The following is a 9,961-nucleotide window of genomic DNA, read 5'->3' on the forward strand; positions in this document are numbered from 1 at the left end:
TCATGATTAATTCTCTTAATTCCTTGCTTGAAGTTGGTTTGCCACCTTCGACAAAGTATCAAGGTCTTTCCTCGGTACTATGAAGTTGACATGATATATATATATATATATGTTAAATAGAGAAGATGCCTTTGGTTGAGTACTGATTTTTCCATAACACGGCAAGTTTAAGACATACTTTCACATCATCTTCTCAGAGATGTGCAGTTAGTGTTAGTGCTTATATAACAAGCAATACATCAACATATGACTTAAGAATGATAGAAAAAAACCCCAGACATGTTACAGAACAAATTGTTTAGGAGTCAACCTATCAAGAGGGCCATTTTAATGTGTCACTACAAGCTCTGCCTTTTACTCACCATCTTTTTGTGCAAAGTCACATGGTCTTCTGCTGTTCTTGTATCATGGAAATATTTTTAGTTTGGGTTTTTAGTGCTTTCCACTTTTTGCAAAATCATGGAAGATGAATTCCTTTCTATTTTTGAGATGCCACTTTCCCGCAGAGCAAACTACAAGCAACAAATTTTGTCTTTACTATTCAATGATGAATTACGCATAAATCCATGAACATGTGCACCTCGTATAAAATCCATCTGGTTCATATTTTTATAACCATGCTGCTACCAAATGATCTGGTTAATAGATCCCAGCGGCTAAATGTCCCTGCAATATTATTTTGGACATTCTCTTCTCAAATAGGTTTGAAGTTTTAGATGTGGAGTCTTGGCCTATGAGGTACCATTTCTTTATTTTCAGACTTCTAATGGTGGACTCACCATGTCCAATTAATGGGTCAATTTGGAGCAATAAACCTGCAACCTTCTCCTTAAATGTGGTGGATCCACATTAATGAACTAGTAGGTTAGAAATTTGTTTGGTTAATCCTACACTCCAACAGAATCCATCAGTAGTGAGACCCTCATTTCCTCAAGCCAAAGCTTTGAATTAGGCTTCTTCTCATCAGGCAATTCCAAGAGCTGATGCTTGGGAATATGATATAAGAATTTTCCGAACATCTTTTTATGTGGTTCGAACAGGTAACAATGGAAGCCTACTCCTCCTTGATGAAACAGAGTATAATCTGCTCAGCTAGTCACTCAATTGTGGCTGAAAATCCAGTTTTGCAGCAATTAGAATATGGAAATGTTCCTAGAGACCAGAGCAATGCGGACCCAGAAAGCTATATGTTGCAAAGCTTTGATTTCCCATGCAACACACATCTACCAGGCATGAAAAGAAAACAATGCCAAAGTTTCTTAATTAGTTCTACTTTGTCCTTGTTATGACTTTTGGTATTCTACTTGTAATGCTGTATTCCCATGTTGATAAAAAAATTCAGATTACTTTCAGAGATGCCCAAGAATTCAGATTTGATTGTTTCATGTCGTAGGTTGTGAATGAAACTACAAATATGAGAACCACTCAAAATTTTCACTAGACAAGAGCCTTAACCTTTGTTTTTACATATAAAAGTTTAGGAAGGCAACTCGCTTCTCTTGTTTAGAAAAAAAAAAAAAAAAAGTTTATACTCCCAAAAATTGCTCATTCCATTTTTAAAAAATATTGGGTCAGATGGAGTCGGTCCACTTGGCATCCAAAACCCATTTCCAACATCCCATTTCTCGGTATCTCCTCAAAGTCAAGTCAACTTTAATGAAAGAATCATATTCCAAAAGGGACCCACGAAAACAAGAAATGGATGTTAATGTAATTAATTCTGAGAGCCATAGTCAGCCTTACCCCTTACATGCATCAATCCTAGTTTGAAATGACGTTTTTCAGTGACTAACTAGATTGTCAATGCTGTGTGTTGAAGTTTGTCATGAAGTTGACATTACTGACAAGTTGAGTAACGGCCCAGTCCCTCTGAGAAGATTTCTTTCTGGGAAGGATTTTTCATCTCCTGAAACTACATGCCTGCTCCCTTTAGTGGTCTGACTTTTGAGTCCTGGATGAAATTTTGGGTTGCATTGTTTCCTCCGTAAAGAAAAATGAAGAGGGAGAGCCATCCTCTCTGCACCTTCCTTTACACTTCGATCTCTTTCTCAATCTTCTTAGAATTCTGTACCGAAAATTATACCTTAAATTCTACCCAATCCCTCATTGATGGTGATACCTTGGTTTCCTCAGGCCAAAGTTTTGAATTAGGCTTCTTCTCTCCAAATGGGTCCACGAGCCGATATGTGGGAACATGGTACAGGAATTATCCGGACATCGTTGTTTTGGTGGCTAACAGGGAAAATTCAGTCACGGAGTCACGTGGAGTTTTAACCATTGCCAACAATGGAAGTCTAGTCCTCCTTGATAAAAAACAGAGGATTATCTGGTCATCGGGTTCTACAAGAGCCACTGAAAATCCAGTTGTGCAGCTGTTGGAATCTGGAAACCTTGTTCTTAGAGAAAAGAGTGATGTAAATCCAGAAAGCTATATGTAGCAAAGTTTTGATGGCCCCTACAACCCACAAATGCCAGACATGAAGCTGGGATGGAACTTTAGCACTGGCATGGAGCAATATTTGACATCCTGGAGAACTGCCAGTGACCCTTCCCCTGGAGACTTTACACTCAAATTTGATATTGTTGGGCTGCCTCAGGTTGTTCTTCAAAAAGGATCAGAGAAGAGTTCCGTAGCGGACCATGGAATGGACTTCGCTTTGGTGGTCTAACAGACGAAAGTCAGAGATTTTTTAAACTTCTTTTGTATAGAATGCAGATGAATTGTACATTTTTTATGAGCTTAGTGAAAACTCGACCATAACAAGAGTGGTTTTGAATGAACTGAGTTTGCTCCAGCGCCTTGTGTCTGAGTAAAGGAAGCACTGAGTGGACAACTATGTATACAGTGCAAAATGATTTGTGTGACGATTATGTATACTGTGGTGCTAACAGCATTGGTAGAATAGACAGAAGGCCAATTTGCGAGTGCCTAGATGGATTCATACCAAAATCAGACATTGAATGGGAATTTCTGAATTGGACCAGTGGATGCAATAGGAGGAACTTGTTGGATTTCCAAAAGGGTGAAGGGTTTTTAGAGCTTAAAGGTGTGAAACTGCCTGATCTGTTGGAGTTTTGGATAAACCGAAGGATGACCCTTGAAGAATGTCGGGCTGAGTGCTTGAAGAACTGTTCTTGTACTGCTTACACCAATTCAAATATTAGTAGAAAGGGCAGTGGCTGTTTGATCTGGTTCCGAGATCTGATTGATATTCAATAGTTCATCGATAATTCTTTCCAAACTATCTATATTTGGATATGAGCTTCAGAACTAGGTAATTTTATTTTATGCTCATCATACAAAAAATTTCACAAAAAAACCACATTATGACCTCAGCCCCTACTGTATTTTCTCTACTAGAAAAGTGGTTGAATGATGCCATTAGGCCAGTAATTCAGAGTCTTTATCATACTTAGGATTTGTGTTAAGATCAGAACTCGTTTAAAGACAGGATTTCATTTCTCTGTTTTATATTCTAGAACTGATGGGTGGTTCCAATCAAAAGAAGAAACACTAGCTGATTTTGGTGGTTGCATCAGGTAAGCATATTTCTGCACCCTTGCTGATAATACATTTCAAAAAAATAAAAAAAAAAAACTAAATGCTTGATTTAGAGCCTAATATACTATGTGCCCAAAACAATTCTCAGAATTGGTTTTTGTCCATGTGAAAAGGACTTTGTAGCTATCCCCTGATTTCCTGGGAAAAATTTTCAGAGAAAACAGGTGTTTCCTTAGATTAACATGGATCCCTAGTATAGGTTCCCAAATGAAATGTGCCATGTATATTTTTATAGTTAATTTTCTGTTGAAGGAACTGCTTTAAAGGTTAACAAAATCCAGTTACTCTTGAATGTACAGGTTCAGACACAGAAAAGGAAGACCTGGAGTTACCACTGTATGATCTGGCTACTGTTACAAGTGCTACTAATAACTTATCTTACACAAATATGATTGGAAAGGGTGGATTTGGCCCTGTTTACAAGGTAATACAGGTTGTATTCTATCTTTGAGTTCAGAAGAAAGCCGAATGCTATCATATAACAATTATATTTGACAATAGGACACACTGCCAGTGGGACAAGAAGTAGCAGTTAAGAGGCTTTCAAATAATACTAGACAAGGGCTTCAAGAGTTCAAGAATGAAGTCATTCTGATTTCCAAACTTCAACACCGAAATCTTGTTAGGCTCTTGGGTTGCTGTATTGAAAAGGAAGAAAGGATTCTAATCTACGAGTATATGGCCAACAAAAGTTTGGACTATTTCATTTTTTATCTAAGCCTCTAAACCCTTTATCTATTGTAACTAGTTTGATTTTCGTAAGTTGTCTTTACTTGCATATCATGAAATTTCTGAATCTATACATAGTCCTCTTATATGTGCAAGGAAGCAAAACTGAAATCCTAGTTATGTTGATGAAAATGCTGTGCAGATAAGTACAGAAGCACTATACTGCCTTGGCAAAAGCACTTTGACATTGTCATGGGAGTTGCATGAGGACTTCTTTACCTCCACTGGGACTGTAGATTTAGAAATCATCCATAGAGATCTCAAAACCAGCAATATATTACTCGACAGTGAGCTGAATCCCAAAATTTCAGATTTTGGCATAGCAAGAATTTTTGGATAAGCTGAAGCAAGAACCAAACGAGTGATTGGAACATAGTAAGTTCTATATTCATAAACCAGAAAAATCCATTCATGATTTCCAACTACTCAAGTCTGAAAATTTTATGCAGTGGCTATATATGTGAGTCCAGTTCTGCCAATGTCTGACTGATGCTTGTATAAATATGGATTTTCCTTTCTGTCTGGGCTGACCCTTGTACTCACTAACTGTCAATCAATGTCAACATCCATATTTTTATTTTAGAGGGAAACAATTCATTGTACCATATCGGTTTGCTCAACAGTATATGAAATTTAGACCTTGTATGTGAGTTACCAGTGGTTATCATCATTTGAATCATTTTAGCCTCATTTTACTATATATATTCTTCCTGATGATTTCAGGAACAACAGATGGTGATGACTGGGGATCAGGTGGAAGACTCACAAAAAGAGCTCATTCACTCCTTAAAAGTGGCAGGATTCGTCAGGAATATGTATATTGTTGCACTGATAGGGCTCGTTGAACCCGTGGAAGCAATTGGCTCAGGGGCAGGAATTTTGCTGTCAGACACAATAATTTACCATTACTTTGAAGCATTTGAGAAGGAGAGAGCGAGTGGCCTTGCCTTGGGTTCCTAAGTTGGCCTCTTGTTCTAAGCAATTTCGAGGAGTCCACTCCAGTTGATAGAGGGTGCAGGTTCATCCTATTAGTTTTGAAGGGTTTTTCTTGTATATAAGTAGACAACTTGCGATGTTTTCTCCCAATTTTTTATTTTTATTTTGCTTTCAAGAGCATCTGCCTTGCTTCAAAGGATTGTTCAGCCTTTTATCTGTTGATTTTGCCCCATGTTAGTGTCAACATTGACATTGTTTTCCCTATGGAAAGTTGGTCCTCACCCACCTTAAATGGATTGGCATGGATTTGACCAAAAAGTAATTGGTGTTCTGCCTACCTTTTCATCTTCCTCAAAAACATGAGAGCAGATTGTTATGCATTCAGTTGTAGAATTTCCATTTGAATCCCGTTAAAATTAATTTAATTAACTAATTTCCAAGCTTGAACTAGTTATTATGTGGGGCAATCTCAATTCACTTCAACAGTTTGAATGCAGTTCAAAAAATCATCACCACGAGCCGGACTTTCTGTCACAGTTGACTGGGTGATGCTACTGAACTAATTGTTGACTGTTGACAGATATAAACTTCAAAAAGAGATGACACTTGAATACCATCTCTATCCCATGTAGATCCCATATATGCTGAAGTTAAGGCTAGTTTTGAACAATCATTTTGGAGTTTGCAGACATCAACTGAACGTTCAGAAATGGTGTAAGGTTGACTTATTTCTTTCCTTCGCCTTTTCATTTTCTCTTTGTTCTTGGTAGGTGTTATCGCTAATTTTTTGTGTTGATTATAAAATCATGGTTTAAGCACCATGTGAATTTCATTACGCTTGGTTTCACATCTTAATTTTCCTCGTCTTCGATCGGATATTTGGGTCCTGAATGAATTCTTGACTTGGAGCTGGGAATAGAAATTAGATGATCACTTTAGAGGTTGCTTGACAAAATTTTTCCCTGCAGATGCTGAAATCCTTTCCGTCTAAAGGAAAATGAAAGGGCAGAGCCTTTCCTTCTTCACCTTCTTTTATACTTCCATCTCTTTCTCAATGCTCCTGAGGTCCTCCACTGCAGCTGATACCATAACCCCAAACCAATCCCTTGTTGATGGCATGACCTTAGTTTCCACAGGGCAAAGCTTTGAATTAGGCTTCTTTTCCCCAGGTGATTCCAATAGTCGGTATTTAGGGATATGGTATAAAAAATTCCCCAACACTATTGTATGGGTGGCAAACAGGGAAAAGCCAATAACAGATAGGTATGGAGTTTTAAGTATTGATAGTGACGGAAATCTAATCCTCCTTGGCCAAACAAAGAGAACTATCTGGTCATCAATTTCCTCAAGATTACCCAAAAATCCAGTTGCACAGCTATTAGAGTCTGGAAACTTTGTTCTTAGAGACGCAAGTGATGTAAATTCAGAAAACTATTTATGGCAAAGCTTTGATTTTCCATGTGACACAACGCTACCAGGCATGAAGATGGGATGGAATTTAAAAACTGGCCAGGACTGGTATGTAACATCATGGAGAAACGCCAGTGACCCGTCACCTGGAGACTTCACTTATAGAATTGATAAGGTTGGGCTGCCTCAAATTGTTCTTCGTAAGGGATCAGAGAAGAAGTACCGCACAGGACCATGGAATGGACTCCGGTTTAGTGGTACTGCAGTGATGACAAACCAGGCTTTTAAAACTTCTTTTGTATACAATGAAGATGAAGCATACTATCTGTATGAGCTTAAAGACAATTTAAGCATAACAAGACTGACGCTGAATGAACTGGGTTCAATCAATCGTTTTGTATTGAGCGAAAGTAGCACTGAGTGGGCCATAATGTATACAGTACAGAATGACCTGTGCGACAATTATGGACACTGTGGTGCTAATGGCTTTTGCAGAATAGGAAACACACCAATTTGTGAGTGCTTGGATGGCTTTGTTCCAAAGTCACAGAATGAATGGGAGTTTCTGAATTGGACCAGTGGATGCATTAGGAGGACGCCATTGGATTGTCAAAAAGGAGAAGGGTTTATAGAAGTTAAAGGTGTGAAATTGCCTGACCTGTTGGATTTTTGGGTAAACAAGAGGATGACCCTTAAGGAGTGTAGGGCTGAGTGCTTGAAGAACTGTTCTTGCACCGCTTATGCTAATTCAAATATTAGCAAAGGAGGCAGCGGCTGCTTGATGTGGTTTGGCAATTTGATTGATGTCCGTGAATTCCACGCCAAGGAGAGTGAGCAAACGGTCTATGTCCGAATGCCAGCCTCAGAACTAGGTATTTGTGCTTTATGCTCATAGCTTTCTACCATAGAACTCTGTTTTTCATTTCCTCAACTAGGAATCAATGTGCCAGCAAGTTGGGTCCTTGCATCACATTTTGGTATGCTAAAAATGAAATGAACCTTAGACCATAAAGAAGTTATACCATTAGTTGTACCCAATAATCAGGAAATCCTTTTACTGCATTATTTGATTTCTTTGTTCATGTGTTCTAGAATCAAGGCGCAATTCCAGTCAAAAGAGGAAACATCTGGTGATTGTGGTGCTTGTATCCATGGCTTCTGTAGTGCTCATTTTGGGTTTGGTATTCTGGTGTATAATTTGGATGAAGAGATGGAAGAAAAGAGGTAAACATACTCTGCACCTTATCAATATTTTGTAAAAAGAGCAATCTTTGATTTAGAGACTTGTATATTTTCTGCCCAAGACACAGGTCCAGAAATACAGAAGGATGAATTTGAGTCACCATTGTTCAGTCTAGCCACTGTGGCAAGTGCCACCAATAACTTTTCTTTTGCAAATATGATCGGAGAGGGTGGTTTTGGTCCCGTTTACAAGGTAATAAATGTTATATATGGTCTTCAGGTTGAGAAAATGATGAATGCTATCATTTGACACTTCTGTTTGACAACCTGTAGGGCACACTGGGAACTGGACAGGAAATAGCAGTGAAGAGGCTTTCAAATAATTCTGGACAAGGACTTCAAGAGTTCAAGAATGAAGTTATTTTGATTTCCAGACTTCAACACCGTAATCTTGTTAGGCTTTTGGGTTGTTGCATTGAAAGGGAAGAAAGGATGCTAATCTATGAGTATATGCCCAACAGAAGCTTGGACTACTTTATTTTTGGTCTATAGCTCTAACCCCCTCCATCTAATTTGGCTTATTTTGTTTACTTAAAGTTGTTTTCTTGCATGTAGTTTAGTTTTCTATATCTAAACAGAGTCATCTCTAGATATTATGCTTATGTGGAATAAAATATTGTACAGACCGGATGAGACGTGTCTTACCGCCTTGGCAAAAGCGCTTGGACATTATCCTAGGAATTGCATGAGGTCTTCTTTACCTCCACCAAGACTCCAGATTGAGAATCATTCATAGAGATCTCAAAACCAGCAATATCTTACTAGACAGCGAGCTGAACCCAAAAATTTCAGACTTTGGCATAGTGAGAATTTTTGGAGGAGATCAAATTGAAGCCAAAACAAAGCGAGTAATTGGAACGTAGTAAGTTCTATAATCATGTATGAGGACAATGTATTCATCATTTCCAACTACTAAGTACTTCAAAATTTGATATTTTTCTGTAGTGGTTATATGTCTCCAGAGTATGCAGTTGATGGTCAATTTTCAGTGAAATCTGATGTCTTCAGTTTGGGTGTACTTTTGTTAGAGATAGTAAGTGGCAAAAAGAACAGGGGGTTTTGTCATCCAGATCACTACCACAATCTTTTGGGACATGTAGGTTGAAATAACTAAAAGCTATTATATCTCTATTTTTCACCCACCCACATTCACTTATCTCGGTTTTAATTCATGAAGTTGAACATATGGTTGGCAATTATTTTAGGTGTGGTTACTGTGGAATGAAAACAGAGCCTTGGAACTGATGGAGCCATGTTTGGTGGACTCATATGTTGAATCTCAAGTACTAAGATGCATCCGAGTTGGTCTACTATGTATCCAAAAACTCCCAGAAGACAGGCCATCAATGTCATCAGTGGTCTTAATGTTGGTTAATGAGGAAATAACATTGCCTCAACCCAAGCAGCCTGGTTTCTTCATAGAAAGAGGTCCTGATATAAATGAAGGACACCGCACAGAAAATGCTGTAACTATAACAACACTAGAAGCTAGATAGAGGATGCATGCACCAAGGCTATGTTAGAGAATATGGTTTTATGAGACACTGCTGCATCTAGGTTTGTGTCTGTCTTCCTACTTATGAATTCTTCAATTTTAAAGTTGGCATTGTACTTCTAATAAGGCATTCCAATATTGTATTTTGTTTCTGAAACTCTATATCTAGATTCTATAGTTGATGAATGTACTGTAGTCTACAAATCTAAGATGCCTGACATCATCTTGAAATCAGGTCATCTTTGAATCAAATGACACTATCTTGAAGGTTTTAAAATGAATTTATCATTGGCTAATCTTATTTTTTCATACAAGTCAATGCCTTGCTGCCCACATTTGTTTTGAATTTGACATGATATATTATATATCTTGTTGAGGTTTTATCTAAGTTCCTCAATAAAATGAGATAGAACACCAATATAAGAAGACAGAAAAAAAAATACTAGAAATCAGAAAAACAGAGCAAGACAAGCAGAATTTACATGGTTTGAATCCAAGATTTGAATCCTACATTCATAGATCAAGATCACCTCCAAAAATCCACTAAGAATGAACCATTTTACACCCTTTGGAATCTTTGAGAATTT

General features: G+C 37.8%; 2 pseudogenes; both read left to right on the forward strand.

The window, feature by feature from the left end:
• Positions 1 to 1,994: 1,994 nt before the first annotated feature.
• Positions 1,995 to 4,364, forward strand: LOC117909119 (annotated as a pseudogene).
• A 1,430-nt stretch (positions 4,365 to 5,794) lies between these two features.
• On the forward strand, positions 5,795 to 9,626 carry LOC117908944 (annotated as a pseudogene).
• The last annotated feature ends 335 nt before the right edge of the window (positions 9,627 to 9,961 follow it).

This window comes from Vitis riparia, chromosome 19 (assembly GCF_004353265.1).
Source record: "Vitis riparia cultivar Riparia Gloire de Montpellier isolate 1030 chromosome 19, EGFV_Vit.rip_1.0, whole genome shotgun sequence".
In the NCBI taxonomy this organism is placed as follows: domain Eukaryota; kingdom Viridiplantae; phylum Streptophyta; class Magnoliopsida; order Vitales; family Vitaceae; genus Vitis; species Vitis riparia.